Source organism: Tamandua tetradactyla, chromosome 9 (genome assembly GCF_023851605.1).
Source record: "Tamandua tetradactyla isolate mTamTet1 chromosome 9, mTamTet1.pri, whole genome shotgun sequence".
Lineage (NCBI taxonomy): Eukaryota > Metazoa > Chordata > Mammalia > Pilosa > Myrmecophagidae > Tamandua > Tamandua tetradactyla.
The window spans coordinates 116469552-116487180 of NC_135335.1; positions in this window are offsets into that span (position 1 = coordinate 116469552).

Here is a 17629-nt window from a genome sequence, read left to right on the forward strand (position 1 = left end):
CATCAAGAAGAAAATCCAAGCTCTTAGTAGGTCTAAGGGCCTACATGATCTGGCTCCTGCCCATCTTTATGGTTTATTTCCGCCCATTCACACTCTCCCTCCTAGGCCCTTAGACTACTACCAAGGATTCTTAAACAAAAAAGTATATATTTTCTAATAAATAAAGGAGATGGGGAGGCTGAGAGCAAAGGGATCATTTCTGAAGTCTCTGATCTCAGACCAGTACGGAGAGATGATCAGATATCAGCAAAATATTGATATCTTCAGTCACACTGTCATTGGTTACTGTTTCTTAAATACACCTCAGAGTCTTTGCACTTGTTATTTTCTGTACCTGCAAAGATCTACCTGGCCAGCTTCTTCTTTTCACTTAGATGTCTGTTCAAGTAAATCCTCGTCACCAGCAAGGTCCTACAGGAGACCTGATTGAAAGAGTGCTCGCTTCTTCTCCAACATCCAGTTGTTTTCTATCACAACACCTTACTTTTTTCATGCCAGTTATCATTCTTGGAATTATCTTGTTCATTTGGTTCTTTAAACTGCTTATTATCTATATCCCCCAGTAAAAGACAGTTTCATAAAAGTAGGAACTTTCCCTCTCTTGCTCCCAGCTGCATGTTTAGAGTCCAGAAGGTCCATGGTAGGAGGATTAAAAATACAAGTGAATGACTCAGTCCAGGCATTGAGGTCCTCCGAGGCACATGGACCCCTGTCTTTTCACAGAAATAGATGCAATTTTGCAGCTTCCGTCAGGTTATAGACTAGATTTTGCAAAAGACACGTCCCACCACACACACTTCCAAGGGAATTGCTATGTTACAAAATGCTTCTACTTCCTCAGGAGTCTAGAAAGAACTGGAAAGCTGAACAGATAAGATTCTCATAGAAGCATAAATCTCCCCTTCGTGTACTGGGTAATTCCAATGCTTTGGACTTGGAAACCATTCTTAGAAATCTTATGTGGGAACAAGGTTCTGAATGCTCACCAAATTCTATTCTGTCTCATGAAAATGTATCAAGCCTTCCTACGCTGTGCTTTTGGCTATACCTACGGATTAGACCAAGAAAAATATCTAGGAAGCAATTGCTCTTTATAAGGGGGCTATCTACATTTCTTGGAAGACAAAATAAATTAAGGTAAAGCGCCAGAAGGAGGAAGGTGATACTGTTGACGTCTAAAACAAGTCTTTCACATGACTCGCTATAGTTGATTAAATAGTTCTGAAAGGCAGTTTTAGCTCCAACTGGAAAAAAACGGACATGCAATACTGCACAAAACTAGACTTAAATCCAAGTTTCTCAATCGAGATGGTCTTCAAGACTCTGACATCAAAGTCCTTTCTTCTGTATCAGACAGCCTCTTATGAGGTGGCTGAATAGCAGCAATAAAGAGTTCAAGAGAGAGACCCAGGTAATCACACCACTGATCCCTTAGCTAATGACCCAGGCCCAATATGTGGTCTGCAAATAAGGGGCTCCGTTACCAACTTTTAATTTATGCCACCATTTCATTAAGTTGGCTTTTGGCCAAATTGGTGCCGCAGTGATTTGAAAGCACTCTGAAGAAAATGCCATTGTTCACATCAGCCAATCTTCATCATAAGATTCCTGGTCTTAATCTATGGTTCTAATCTATTTTATTTTTTAATTTTTATTTATATGTTACCATATCAACTTATTTGTTTTTGTTTTAAGCCACCTAAAGGCCACTGAGAAATAAAGCCAGGTGATGTTTATAAAAAAATAAAGTACACAAATTAATATATGCTTATTATATATAATAAGATCCAATTTTTCATGCCTCTCTATATTCACAGCCTTCATCATAAGACTTCTCGACTCCTCTCAGTGGGAGTGAAGGTCTATTTTCCCACCTCTAAGTCTTGGCACCTTGTGACTGCCGTGTGACGAAGCCCAGGCTGATTGGCTGGATGATGAGAACTATATGGATTGTTGGTTCCTATTGTCCCAGCAAAAGGCAGCTACATCCCAGAAGCAGGGCCACCAAGATGATCTGCGACTGACTCCAGATTTATGAGAGGGTCCAGCTCACGCCCAGAGCAGCACCCAGCTGAGCCCAGCCTGTCACCTAAATAAATGGTAGTTGTCTTAGATCACTAAGTAAGCAACAGTTACCTGATACACCTGCATTCAGACTCTTATGCATACGTGCTAACACTGTAACACATGATACACTTACTTAATCTCAGCTCTTTGAGTTTGAAAATACTGTCATTTTAGAGATGAACATTATAGCGGTTCAGAAAAGTAAGGATGTTCCTCTTCTTCTACACGGTCTAGAAGTATGCCAATCTAAGGATTGACACCATGGGAATGTTACTTAGAGCTTCCTGGTCATGAGCTTTAGATTTTCTGTTATTCTACTTTTGCACCAACTCCTTCATATTTGACCTCCAACTAAGCGGATTTGAAAATGTGATGTTTGAAAAACTTCTACGAATTATTCTTCATATTGTTGTTTAAAAGATAGTCTTCAAACATTGAAAGGAAGCAACAAAGTCAAGTTGTGCAGTTCGAGCCAACTTCTCACGGAAGGTAGTGTCTCCATGTCCTGAGACAGTGCAAAAAAGTACTGAGGAAGCCCTGTGCCAACTAAAGAATCTAACCTGTTCCTGGTTGCTTGAACATCTCTGAAGGTTACTCTGTAGATCACTCCTCAGTAGACCTCTGAGAATACAAATTATTCATTTGGAAATTTATGGAATAACGTGTCTTGAGACTATCTTTGGAGGTACACAGATGAACATTCTGTTTTCCTACTATAAAACTCAGATGGTGTACCAAGTCAGGAGCCAAATTAGGTTTATCCTAATTGTTTTTGTCAACTAAGCATCCTTCCCCAATGGACTGACATAAATCAGCCTTCCCAGTAGCAAAGGGTAACAACTTCCTAAGAGACTGGGAAAGAAAATCCAAACAGTGTCTTTTTATGTTGGCTCTGGAGTCCGTAACCTTTAAAGATTCAAGATGTCCTTCAGAAAAAGAGCCAACTTAGGTATTCCTGTGGTTGGCTGAGGATTATGTTATGTAAGGATGAATATGGGGAGAGAAAGAATAGAAAGCTACTTGAAAATCACACCAGTGCTAGGAAGGAGAAACACAAATTCAAAAAATAAAATCAGAATAGTTTCAAATTCATAAAATGAAATTAGAGCAATTTTTAAATGTTTCCACTTGATACCAAAAGAAAATTCAAGAGGCATTCAATTTTTCTCACTCTTACCTTGCCTCAGTTTTTGTTTTGCTTCTTAGTATAGCTTTTGGACGTTTTATACACTTTCATCAATGCCTTCGTCCCCCAAGGACTATGTCTGTCTTGGTGTTTATGTCTCTCTGCATGTGTGTGTCTGAGCATCTACATATAGATGCAATGGGCTTTGGGGACAGGGGAGGCAGGGATGCAAGCAGCAAGAGAATGAAAGATAGATGTATCCAGAAAGGCACACACACAAAATAAAAGTTGTCTGTAGTAAAAAACATATACAAATGGGTAATAAATTCAATTCATGAGCATTAAGAAAGACTCAAAATTATAATGGGCCACATTAAATTTTATTGTCTCGCATTTACCAAAGAACCTTCCTTATACTTTAGTTCGTACAATGACAGCTCTAATTCAATTTATTATCTAATAGCTCTATAGGATTGGCCCTCTGCCAACTGACACTCCCTCTCATTTTTGCTTTCTGGTGTTGAATGTGAATTAATGTTCTGCATTTATTGTGCCTTGTTTATTAGAGTAACCTTCTAGCATTTCACTAGTACCTGATGGGTACTAGTGAACTAAAAGTGTGTCTCCTCTGCAGAAAGGGTAATTTTGAGTGAAATGAGACTCAGGGCTGGAGTTTTCACTGTGGAGCTTCTGAACAGCTGGGGGAGAGGGGCATGTGCGTGTGAACGTCCAGGTGGGAAATGGTACTGAAATGTGAATGAGGGGAGACACTAAAAGTTAGCCTCTTGGTTCAGTGCTTTAGTGAACTTATTGTATGTTTTCTTTTTAGAGAAAAACAAATCACTAGGATTTTCAGTATTGAGAAATGTTTTCATCATTTTTCCTTAACAACTACAAAAATACAAGTACTGTTGAGTCATTATTATTATTTTTGCTTTAAAAATTATCATTTTTAACCATCAAGTTTTTTAGATTGATGAGCCATTGAAAATTGCTTGCCCAAATGCAATATTGGAAAAAACATTCCATTCCATTGCATAAGAAGTTTTCCAATGTGTAGCTCCCAGGTGGTCCTGCATGAGTGCAAAGATGGGGTCCCATCAACACCACATGAGCAATGTCGTGGCACTGACCACTACAACTGGGATTTTCTTGAACCCTCTTAGCTCAGGCTGCCATTTGCTCAGAGTATTCAAGCTTCCCTCGAACCTTCTCCATGTGAATTGTGAATACTTCTATATATTATGCCATGGGATCTTTTGGTCTTCAGTGACACTAAGGAAATGGAAACACAAGTGGAAATTCAGACATGGAAATTGAATAGCTACACTCAATCAATTACAAGGCAAGCATCCATGATCCAGAGTTGCTTATAATTATTTTGAATTTTGTGAAAACACAAAACTAAAATTGTCACAGAAATCTTAGACCTCAGAAGATACCCATGTTTGAGAAACATCTTGGTTTGTTGTTTTCCTAAAACTACCAGACCTTGCTGATAGATTTCTATCTAAGCGGCCTTAGTAAAATAACTTGTTGGAATTTAGAAATGTAATACAGATACAGATAAGAACTCATTCTGATGGTGGGATTGAGGAGGGATGAGACGTAAAGGAATCCGATAATTGATGGTGAAAAGATTTCCTGTTTTGGTAGATCTTTTTACTAAAAAGCAAATTTTTGTTTTTTTACAAACTAACAATCACAGATTATTTTCAAGTTTATGTGTTTCCAATCAAGCCAGAGGCTGTTGTCTCTTAGATTTGAGTACCTCTGGAGGGAAAAAGAAAAGGATTTTTTTTTTGCACAGAAATAAAGAACAAAATTAGGCAAAAATAATTTATGCCTCCTTAAATAAGTTGACATAAAAACCCAAAAGATTATTTTCAATTCCATGCCCATGAGGGCATCAAAATTTTTTTATTCGAATGCCTTATTTCACCCATTGCTTCATGGATTTCAAAGAGATGGATTCCAGCCAGTGTATGTACCCCTAGCACACTCCTTTCTCACAGCTTGTTATAACTTGTGTCAAAGTCTCTCCCAGTATCCTAATTCTCTGTGAAAGAAAATGTAGACTTCTGCAGTCCGTGGGGCATTGTTTCCTAGAATAGGTTCTGAAATACTTCTGGCAATTGGGACCCCAGAGATTTAAGAGATTTCACCATCTGAGTGCCTAGCTGAGCTGTTCAAGGTCACTGACAACTAAATGGCTCAGAGAGAATTATTGAAAACTTTGAGAAAACATTCCAAAACTAGTTATTATTTACCAAAATGACTTTGAAGTGTCCCTAATTTATAATTTTGTCTCCTTGACTTAAAACATAATTATGTTATCTAAGTATTGACTTATATAAATTTGTGTGTTTGTGTATAAATAAACACACGCATAAATAAATGGAGAGGTAATGCTTTGCATTTTAGGAGCAAATGATTTGATTTGCTTTTGAGGAAGACACACTCTTCATTCTAACTAGTGGCCCCAAAATCTATTCTTAGAAGAGATTCTTGTAGCAGACACTGCTCATTTTCCTCAGCCTGAATAAATCCTCGAAGATCAAATGTCAAGAGTTGTTTGAACAACTTGGTGGGCTAAAATGAGGTAATCCAGGCCTATGCCTCTTGGGAGTAAGCTTAGCGACTGAAAAAGAGGACTGGATATAGGGGACTTGGAGAAAGTATGTGGACCAGGCTTACACCAGCCCAGCTCATTTTCCATGAGGCTGACTCAGCCTGCCCTACTCCACCCCAACCTTTGACCTTGGACAGTCCCACATGGAGGAAAGCCGTGGGCAATTCCACCCGTTCCTTCAGTGCCACTACTGCAAAAATATCCCTCAGCTGCTTCAGTAGTGGTAGAAGGCATGGGTACGCGCCTGGCCCCACACTCTGAGTTCTGAGAGGGAAGGGCAGCCCACTCAAGCAAGCATCTGATGCCTGAAGATTCCTGGTCCTTCATTGAGGGTGGCAGCTGCAGTGAGAAAGAAAGGCAAAGACGGCGCTTTCAATCCCACATTCTTGGTAAGTACAGAGGAATTGCAGCAGAGGAGGCAGCCAGAAATGGCTCCAGGTCCCACTGGAGAGGGAGTGGGAATGATGGAGGCACAGAACTAAAAAAAAAAAATGTCCTGGAAAGCCCCCACCTCTGGAAAAGTTCAGATGAAGCTGGAGCATGTGTCTCTCTCTTCCAGTGTCAACTCCAGGAAGGGACAGCTGGTGAGACCTGAACATGATAACAAGAAGCAAGGCTGAAATTAAAGAGGAGGAACTGCCAGCAAGCAATATCAAATAAATGCAGAAAAGCCACCAGGGCCCTGGAGAGAATGGGGCAAGGAGAGGGAGACACTAGGCAATTGTTCATTCTATCTGGGAAGATGGGATTTCCAAGCTATTTCAAGGTAAAGGGAGTTTATTTATAGCAACCGATTCACATCCCCTGCTTCATTATTTTCCTAATGCAGCTCAGCCAGATATATTCAGAAATAAGCCATTCTTCCCTGGAGGATGACACGCTTGTTTGCTCTGGTGCCTCTTTTTCACATGGGAGACTTCCCCTGTTTCAGTTCTCCAGACACTTACGAATTCTTCCCAGGTCAATGACACTTCACATTTCTCAACCCCACAGGCTCCCACTCATTAGTTTGTACACCCCGTCTGTGAAAGTGACTCGAGTTTCTGTGCCTGGTAGGCAGAGGAATAACCCGAAACAAGTAGGTATACATGCAAGCCTACCCAGCTAGGTGCGGGCTGAGTGCCTGAGCCAGGGTGCCTGTGTTGGTTTGATAAGAGCTTACATCATGCTTCCACTGTGAAGTGAGGGCTGGGGTTGCAGAGGTGAGGAGGATGCTGATGATGCAAACTGTTGTTGAAGTTGGCTCTCCCAGTCTTTAGACTGATTCACTTGACTAGATCTGGAGACTTATTTGTCTTCCTTCCCTCTCCTTCTCATTCCCCTTGGCCAGCTCATAGCTTTTAAGCACTGAGATACCTGAAAGTCTTCTCTTGGACCCTCTCCAACAAATGTATTGAAGGAAACCTTCATTCAGTGCTATACAAGCTCAAATCAATTCTTATGGTTGGGATAACCCCCAGCCACTCCCCAACCCACAGTAAATGCTGTCACATTTCCTTTAATTAAATCAACAAAAATTTGTTGAGAACATCTCATAGGTAGCATGAGTATAATGAAGTGAAGAAGACACAAGGGCTGTCTAGAAGGAACATGTCTAGAAGGAATGCGCATCCTACTTGCAGAGACCATCCATGCACACCCACAAAGTAATTGTTTAAAGGCAACTGAAGAGGTGCAGTCAAGCTTTAGTTTGTAACTATTTTTCCAAAGGAATCAACAAAGATGAGTGTATTATTTAGATCAGGGAGAGGAACCTTCAGCTTAGGGTGTAGAGAAGACTAAAGATTTTAGGAGTCAAGTGGGACTGTGACAGGCTTCAAGTAAGGGAGGAGTTGAGTAAGTGTAAGAAGGTGAGCTCAGTGAAACAGCTCCAACAAATCAGCCATTCAGAATGCCAGGTATGCTCTGAGCAAATCAGTTTACTTGAAGCAAAGGGTTCATATAGAAGAATGAGAGAACATAACCTGCCTCCTGGGAGTCTTTGGGTCTGTGTGTGCTAGGTGGTATTCTGGATTAAGGAGCTTAGAATATTTCCTAAAGGCAGAGAAGAGTTTCTGCTTTCATCAAGGCACATCATAATGGAGGTGGTGTACTGGGAAGACGTGCGGTGATGGAGGGCAAGGTGGATGGGGAAAAGGAGCCTGGAAAAAAGTTGCTCAGCTGTAAGAGTGGTTCTCAAGCTTGGCTGCAAGTTAGAATCATGTGGTATGGTGGGTGGGCTAGCAGCTGCCTAGGGTTAGCCTTGGTCCAATTTTGGGACTTGCATGAGTGTTACCTTATACAGGCACACCACTGAGATGGTGTGAGTTCAGTTTCAGACCACCACAAGAAAGCAATACCGCATTAAAGCAAGACACATGGATTTTTTGGTTTCCCAGTGCATATAAAAGTTATGTTTACATTATACTATAGACTATTAAGTGGGTAATAGTATCATGCTTATAAAAACAACATACATACATTAATTTAAAAATACTTTATTTTAAAAAATGTTAACAATCATCTGAGCCTTCAGTGAGTTGGAATCTTTTTGCTGGTAGATGCTGATGGCTGCTGACTGATCAGTATGGTGGTTGCTGAAGGTTGGGGTAGCTGTGGCAATTGCTAAAAATAAGATGATAATGAAGTCTGTTGCATCAATTTACTCTTCCTTTCATGAAAGAGTTCTCGATAGCATGTGATGCTGTTTGATAACATTTTACCCACAGCGGAACTTATTTCAAAATTGGATTCAATCTCTCAAATCCTCCAGCTGCTTGATCTACTAAGTTTATGTAATATTCTAAACCCCTCCCATTTCAACTATGTTCACAGCATCTTCACTAATAGTGGATTCCATCTCAAGAAACCATTTTCTTTGCTCACCCATAAGAAGCTGTTCCTCCTTCATTAATGATTTATCATGTAGTTGCAGCAAATTGGTCACATCTTCAGGTTCCCTTCTACTTCTAGTTCTCTTGTAATTTCCACCACCTCTGCAGTTACTTCCTTCCCTGAAGTCTTACACCCCTCAAAGTCATCCATGAGGGTTGAAATCCACTTCTTCTAAAACTCTTGTCAAGATTGCTATTTTGATCTCCTCCCATGAATCACAAATGCTCTTGATTGGAAACTAGAATGGTGAATCCTTTCTAGAAAGTTTTCAACTGACTGCTCAGAGCCATCAGAAGAATCACTATCCACATTGGCTATAGCCTTGCACAATGTATTTCTTCAATAATAAAACCTGGAAAGTTAAAATGACTCCTTGTCCTATGGGCTGCAGAATGGATATTGTGTAGCAGGCATGAAAACAATATTAATCTTTTTGTACATCTCCATCAGAGCTCCTGAGTGACCAGGTGCATTGACAATGGACTATAATATTTTGAAAGGAATCCTTTCTTCTGAGCAGTAGGCCTCAATAGCAGGCCTAAAATATTTAGTAAACCTTTGCTGTAATAGATGTGCTGCCATCCAGGCTTCATTATCCCATTTATAGAGCAAAGGCAGAGTAAATTTAGCACAATTCTTAAGGGCTCTAGGAATTCTGGAATGGTGAATGAGCATTGGTTTCAACTTAAAGTTACCAGCTGCATTAGCCCTTAACAAGAGAGTCAGCCCATCCTTTGAAGTTTTGAAACCAGGCATTGACTTCTCCTCTCTTACTAGGAAAGTCCTTGATGGCATCATCTTCCAGTAGAAGTCTGTCTTGTCTACACTGAAAATCTGTTGTTTGGTGTAGTCACCTTCACCATGTATCTAAGCTAGATCTTCTGGATAACTTGATGCTTTACCTTGTATTTTGATGTTATGGAGATAGCTTCTTTCCTTAAACCTCATGAACCCACCTCTACTAGCTTCACATTTACTTCTGCCTTCATGGAATTGAAGAGAATTAGGGTCTTGCTCTGGATTAGGCTTTGGCTTGAGGGAACATTGTGGCTGGTTTGATCTATCCAGACCACTAAAACTTTCTCTGTATCAGCAATAAGTCTGTTTCTCTTTCTTTTCATTCATGTGCTCACTGGAGTAGCACTTTTAATTTCCTTCAAGAACCTTTCTTTTCCATTCAAAATTGGCTGTTTGGCACAAGTGGCCTAACTTTTGGCTTGTCTTGGCTTTTGCCAAGTCATTTCATTCCTTAAACTTAATTATTTCTTGTTTTTTATTTAAACTGAGAGATGTGCTTCTCTTCCTTCCATTTGAACATTTAGAAGCCATTATAGGGTTGTTAATTGGCCAAATTTCAACATACTTGTATCTCAGGGAGTAGGGAGGCCAGAGGAGAGGGAGGGAGATGGGAGGTGACTGGTCAGTGATGCGGTCAGAACACACACACTTACCGAGTTCACTGTCTTTTATGAGTGTGGTTCATGTACCCCAAAACAATTACAATAGACATAATCAAAGGTAAGTGACACAGATCACTTTCATGTATATAGTAATACTGAAAAAGTTTGACATTTTCTGAGAATTACCAAAAATGTGACATAGACACCTAAAGTGAGCACATGCTGCTGGAAAAGTGGCGCTGATAGACTTGCTGCACACAGGAAGTTCCACAGATCTTCAATTCGTAAACGGTGCAATATCTGTGTAGTGCAATACAGCAAAATGCAATAAAATGAGGTGTGCCTGCATGCAGAAAGGACTTTGCTTGGGTGATTAAATTAAGGATTTTGACGTAAGGCCCAATGAAGCCCATTTTGGACTCCTGTCCTCTAGAACTGTAAGAAAATATGTCTGTGTTGGTTTAAGCCACTAGAGTTTGTGGCAATTTGTCACAGCAGCAATAAGAAGCTAATGCTCATAAGAAACTAATAGGAAAGCAGTTAAATCAGTCTCAGGGGGAGGGGTCCAGGCAGCTGCAATAGGTCCCCAGATGTGCAGCTAGGTTGAGGGCCTCTGAAGCGGGTGCAGGCAGCAGCCCAGGAGCAAGTACAGTGAGACAGAGAGGAAGAAAGAAATGCAAAAGACATGGTAAGGAAGCAAATACCGGGATCTGGTGACCACTTGCACAATTATGTAACGAGAAATCTTACTTTATCTCAACTATCATAACAAAATTGTTACAGAAATCATTCTAGTATTTCAAGAAGAAAAATAATGGAACGTATGTAAAACTCCTGGAAGAGCTAGAAGAATGAAGTTCAGGGAAAGCTACAAGCTTTCAGGCTTGCCGTTAGCTTTCAGAAACAAGAAGTTTCAGCAACTGCAAAAGACTGCTGCTGTTGATCTTATCTGCTTCCCAGACTTCGGTGAGTGATTCACAGGGAGTTAATATGAAATCTCAGATCGGCTGAAACCCATGTATGTGCCCTACTTTGCATGGCTTCAGCAGCTCTCTACCTCCTAAATATCCTGTAGGTACTTCTTCTAAGCAAGACCTGGAACTCTGCTGGCAAGGCATTCTGGGAAATGTAGTTCCCAGACGTCCAGGCCTGCGATTGCCAGGAGAATAAAACAATCTGGCAGTTCCAGATAAAGAAAGAAACAACACCAGAGCTAGAAGGGAGAAAACCTTTGCCAAAGAAAGAGGCAAAATAACCAAGAGTTCGCAGAATCCTGGTGTTCTGTGTGCTAATAATGCTGGAATGCAATATACCAGAAATGGGTTGGCTTTTATAAAGGGGATTTACTAAGTTAAAAGTTTACAGTTCTAAGGCCAAACTAAAGCATCCAGAGAAAGATACACTGACTCTGAAGAAAAAGCTGAATGTGTTCGGGGTTTCTCTGTCAGCTGGGAAGGCACATGGGACCTCTGCTGATTTTGTTTCCCGGCTCCAAACAGCTTCCCTGGAGGCATTTTCTTCCTGCATCTCCAAATGTCTCTGTCTGTGTTGGCTCTGAGCTTTTTCCAAAAGAGTTCCCCCTTGAAGGACTTCAGTAAGCAGATTAAGGCCCACCTTGAATGGGGAGTGACTCATCTCCGTGGAAAGCAGCTACTGAGAAGGTCCCATCCACAATTGGGTGGGTCCCATCTCCAAGGAAACCACTTAATCACAAAGTTCCACTTAAACAATAGGTCTGCCCCCACAAGATTGGATTAGGAAAAAGAGCGTGGCTTTTCTGGAGTACATAAGAGTTTAAAACCTGCACATCTGGTTATTGTAAAATTCCATAATCCCTAAATTTTTGTCATCATCTTCAACATTTTCTTTTAGAACTAGATTGTCTAGTTTGCTATGGCTGTCCAATCACCATCTGAGGGTATAGGAGTCATCTTACCCTGGAATTTCATTCACTACACACTCTTAGTCACCAGACTTTGTTTCTCCTGCCTAAGGTGGAAAAAAAGGAAGAGTCTTGGTAAAAATGTTTTAGCTTCCAGGGCTAATTCCCGGACTGTTTTATTACATATTCCTGTGGAGCAAATCGTACTGTAAACCCACAGGGTTGAGCTGGGCTACTCTGCTCCCTGTGCTGTTGGCTGGGTCACGTGCTCAGCTCCAATTCAGATGGTGGCTGGCTGAACTGGAAGCCCAAGGTGGCACCACTCACATCTCTGGTGCCTTGGTGGCCCCCTCATATGGTTTCGGTCCATCCACGTGACTGACTCAGGCTTCTGGACAGCCTAAGCGCAGCTAGTCAGGATGGTTAACATTGCACCTGGCTTCCAAGAGGGAAGAAGTGGAACGTGCCAGTTCTCTTATGGCCTGGGTTGGGAAGTCCCAGAATGGCACTTCCACCCTATTCTTTCAGTGAAGAAAAGTCGCAAAGCTAGCCCAAAGTTAAAGAAAAAGGAAATTGACTCAACCTCTTAAAGGATAGGACAGCTTGTGAATATGGAGACAGAAGGACTCAACTGGAAGCCGTCTTTGGAGAACATCTACCACAGTGACCCATACTTCATATCATGTGGATTTTATTCTCCCAGCCACTAACTTTGATACTTAGTGTTTATTCAATCCTTAATTCAAAATTTAGAACACACTGTTTCTGACATTCACTTTGATCTTTGAGTCTTCTAATCAATTCATGTTGACTAATTAAAAATTTGGGGCACGTGTATATGTTTGTGTTTGTATGTGTGTGCATGTGGGGGTATATGCATCATAGGTACATACAAGTCAATCTGTTTACTCAATAATAGCAATGTTTAATGTCCTTTATCTTTAATAAGCATAACTATAAACTGAAGATCCCATACACTCCATTCTGGAGGTCACTGACCTGCCCTCCCTTTATGGTCTCCTCATTGATCTATGCGGTTTTCTCAATTACCTCTCTTCCCAAGTCCCTCCCACCAGCACTCAAAATGACACTAAGGTCTTGTTCCCCCTTTTTCCTCTTCCTTTTGCCCGAATACATCAAATAGCTAATAGAGTTGGGCTGTGGTCGACACATCACAGTCAGGAAACACATATACCCTAAAATTATCCCCGAGCATTGTGAGAGCTTAAGGCTTGCAGTTGGGCAAAGCAGACTTACTCTTTGCTTTGTGAATGCTGTCACAGTGTCACGAGTGCCACTCCTTGATGGTTTAACAGATGGACATAAGTACTCAAGCACCTTTGTCCTTCCCAAAATAAAAGCAAATTTGAGAATAATCTAAGTTTATAGGAGGCAAGTGTTTGTCCTTTTATCTTTGTATCTCCAGAGTTCCAGCACAAACCCTGGCAAATAATAGATACTCAATGTTTGTTATACTGAATACTGGTCCCTTATATATATTTGATTACCAAAGCACATATTCTCTTTTCCTCAGTTTGCAGGCTACAAATTACAAAATGATTTGCAAGAACTTATCAAAAAGTTCGGAGAGGCATAGCAGTTGCTCTTTAGCTATAATGAGATGAAAAAGAACTCAGATCATCACATAAATATCAACTGGGAAGTGAATTAAAATAATGGATCAGAGATAAGTTCTCAATCGTTTTAGCTATGGGTACAAAATAATTTCCCTCTGGTCTTAAAAATAATCTATGCATGGGGCGGGGCTTTGGAAATAGAGTGGGGGACTTGAGAGAGTAAGTAAGGGTACAAGAGTTTTTTTTTTTAAAACTTTTGTATTGTATAGTATAACATATATATAAGGCAAAGAAATAAAAAAGCAATAGTTTTCAAAGCACTCATCAAAAAGTGGTTACAGGATAGATCCCAGAGTTTGTCGTGGGCCACCATATGATTCTCCTTCTAGCTGCTCCAAAATATAGGAGGCTAGAGAACTTAAAAACTTTTTTATCATCACAATAGACTTTTTTCCTTGTTTTTTTTGTGAACAATAACATATATACAAAAAAGCTATAAATTTCCAAGCACAGCACCACAATTAGTTATAGAACATATTTCAGACTTTGACATGGGTTACAACTTCACTATTTTAAGTTTTTACTTCTAGCTGCTCAAAAATATTGAAGACTAAAAGAGGTATCAATTTAATGATTCAGCATTCATATTCATTGAAGTCCTGTCTTCCATGTATAATTTCACCACCATCTTTGGTCTTTCCACTCCTCTCTTTGGGGTTGTTTGGGCTATGACAATTCTAAATTTTTTATATTGAAAGAGTCTGTCACTAATATGGGGTAGGGAGATGGAACTATCTGATGTTCTGGAGAGGCTGGGCTAGGTTTCAGGACTTATCTGGACCAGGGACCCATCTGAAGGTTGTAGATTTTTGGCAAGTTACTCTAGTGCCTGGAACCCTTGTGGAATCTTATATATTGCCCTGGGTGTTCTTTAGGATTGGCTGGAATGGTCCTGGTGGGAGTTGGCAGGTTATGATAGGTAACAAGGTCTACCTGAAGCTTGTGTGAGAGCAACCTCCAGAGTAGCCTCTCGACTCTATTTGAACTCTCTCTGCCACTGATACTTTATTAATTACTCTTCTTTTCCCCCTTTTGGTCAGGATGGAATTGTTGCTCCCTCGGTGCCAGGTCTGGATTCATCCCCGGGAGTCCTCTTCCATGTCGCCAGGGAGACTATCACCCCTGGATGTCATGTCCCATGTAGGGGGAAGGGCAATGATTTCATTTGCAGAGTTGGGCTTAGAGAGACTGAGGTTACACCTGAGCAGCAAAAGAGATCCTCCAGAAGTAACTCTTAGGCATGCCTATAGGTAGGCTAAGCTTCTATGCTACCTACATGAGTTTCACAAGAGTAAACCTCATGATTGAGGGCATGGCCTATTGATTTGGGTGTCCCTAAGGTATGACACAGTATCAGAAGATTCCCTGATGGTAAGGGAATTCTACCCTTGGTAGAAGAGTTTTAAGTGATCCATTGTGACCTGCCTTGCATGCCTTGGCCAGGAACCCCAAATAAAATACAAAAGGAAGAAGGTTGAGAAGGTACCCAGCTTTCTTTTTAATCAAACATAAAGCCACTATGTGCACAGCCCTGATTCTAGGCTGCCTGCAGACTCTGATAGCTTAGGCAGAAGCAAGGGAGAAGCTGACAAAGGGGCAGGAGCCCCAGGGAAGCCGGTGGGCTGCTCAGGGCCTCTCTTGGGGGCAGTTTCTGTACCTCAGGCTGCCAGATGGGACAAAGCCTCAGGAACCTGAGTGGAAGCCTAGCAAGGGCTCTCCCATCTCCATCTTGTCTAATTTGAACACAGTTTCTGTCTGTTTCCCCTGAACTTCAAAAGGTAGACTGAACTGCTTGTCCAACATGACAGAATCCAATGGAACGCTCTCAGTCAGTGTTTCAAAATAAGCACGGCAGGCAGGACATCAAGCAAGTGTTGAGAAGTTTGAGATACGTGCAGGTGTGTGTGTGTGTATGGGGCGCGGGGTGGCTGGTTCGAAGGATCCTTGGTCTGATTTACCATTTGTTTCCTTCATTTCAGGCTGCTGTGCTTACTGCTTTCACCAAGTCTTTTTCTTCCAGAAATGCAAAAGCTACAGGCCTGTGGCCCACCAGTCCCTTCATACAGAGAAGTCCTGCAATGCAGTTATGGATGGGCCCCCCCTTGTGCAAGAAGCATCTCCCCAACTCCCACAGGAGGTGCTGACAGTTAAGCCGGCTGGCAGGAGAAGATGCAGGTGGCAGCAGCTACCAGGGCTTCTGTCAGAAGGCATCGCATCATTAGCCTATTGAGACCTAAAAAAAATATATATATATCAGGATACCTATTGCTAAGCAGTTTTCAAGCCTGCCTACCAGTCCTTTACAGAGGAAACATTCCAGTTATGTGAAGCTGCCAGTTAGATTTTCAGGGGTGAAGACTGCCTTCCCCTAGGCAGGCTCTTTCTTCAATGTCTCTGGGTCTGGGCCCTTATCTGTGAAATGAAAAGTTTGGGCTAGCTGGTCCTTATGCCCTCAGCTGCTCGGACTTCCTCTGATCCCATGACCTCCTAATTAGTGGGGCTTATGGAAGACAGCAGGCGTCTGGAAATTTCCAAAGAATGAAAAATGTGATCACTTTTCTTCCCCTCCCACCTTGGGATATCTTTCCTTGAGTTGACATGTGCGTGTGCTAAATAATGAAGCCGTCCAATAAAAACTGACTCCGAAGGTTGCCCAGCTTCTCCACCCCGCCCCTGAAATCCTGATTGTGTCTCTCCACTCACCACTCTAAACAAACGTAGGCTTGGGCTGCCCCCTGCCCCCACCTACAGCTTGTCGTTTTCGTTTATCCAGTTCGCACTTTCCCTGACTGTGCTGAAGGGTGGCGCTTGTGGCAATGAAGCTATGGTCTAGAAGCTCTTCTGTTCTTCTCTGCAGGGATCACAGCAAACCAGCTTTTAAATCACCAAGATAAGTGCTAGCTAAAATAACGGCTTCTATTTGTGTGGTTGTCAGTGTGCAAACACTCATTTTGTTCCTTTTACAGCCCTGTAGAGACAGGGTAAGTATTATCACCCCCATTTTACAGATGCAAATACTGACTCAGTGGTATAATTAAGGGGCCTAAAGTTTTGAAGCTAGTTAAAAGCAGAATGAAAACAGGAAACCAAGTCTTAGGATTCTTACTCCCCCATTCACAGAGCTGAGGATACGGATCACCTTTCTGGAGAAAAAAGAGCTGGTATCTTCTATGCTGGCCTCTTCCTGGGTGGGGAGGGAAGGAAAGTGTAAGAAGGGGAGAGAGGTCAGCTCACAGTTGAGCATCTTTTCAAAACAATTAGACTCTTATCCTACTGTCCTTCAGAAACTACCCCTGTTTTCAGGCTTTGCCCAGAAATCTATAATCATGAGCCAGAAGTTCCTTTTGTCCTGTGTAACTACTCAAAGGTGTGAGGGCAGGGCTGACCAACCATCCAACAGCCAGACTGCCACTGCCTGAGCTTATAGCTGTACCATTCCTGCATTATTCTGTTTGGTAGGCCATCCCTCTACAAAAGCATCTCATGGGGAGTATTTCCCCGCTTTAACCCTGTCCTTTAGTAGAAATGGAAGTGCCAAAGTCTTGCTACCTATTAATGGGATATTTTTCACATTTAATATGAAACAGAGGAAAAACAAAAAAACTTGAACTAATTTGAAATATGAGTTTAGAAAACATTCAGATGCTCTAATCTTTTCAAATTTCATACTTTAAGAAAACGTATAGGTTCAGTTCTGAATCTGCACTAAAACGACAATTCACTCATGGTTTTATAAAGAGAAATCCATTTTTTACTTGCTTCGAAATTCAGTTAAAAATACTGCTGACCGGGTTTATTTGGGGTTCATGCCAAGGTTTTTCTTCACAGTTCTGTTTTGTTGAGGTCCTGGCAAAGGCTATGAATATTCAGAGTATGAAGCAGATCTGTTTAAAAAAAAGCAAAACCCGCAGGAATGCTGAAATTTAACAAAAAAAAGTTAAACAATAGGTTTCTGATGTTCATTAAACAATAGGAACTGAAATCCTTTTTCAGTCCACTTTGGATTGAAAA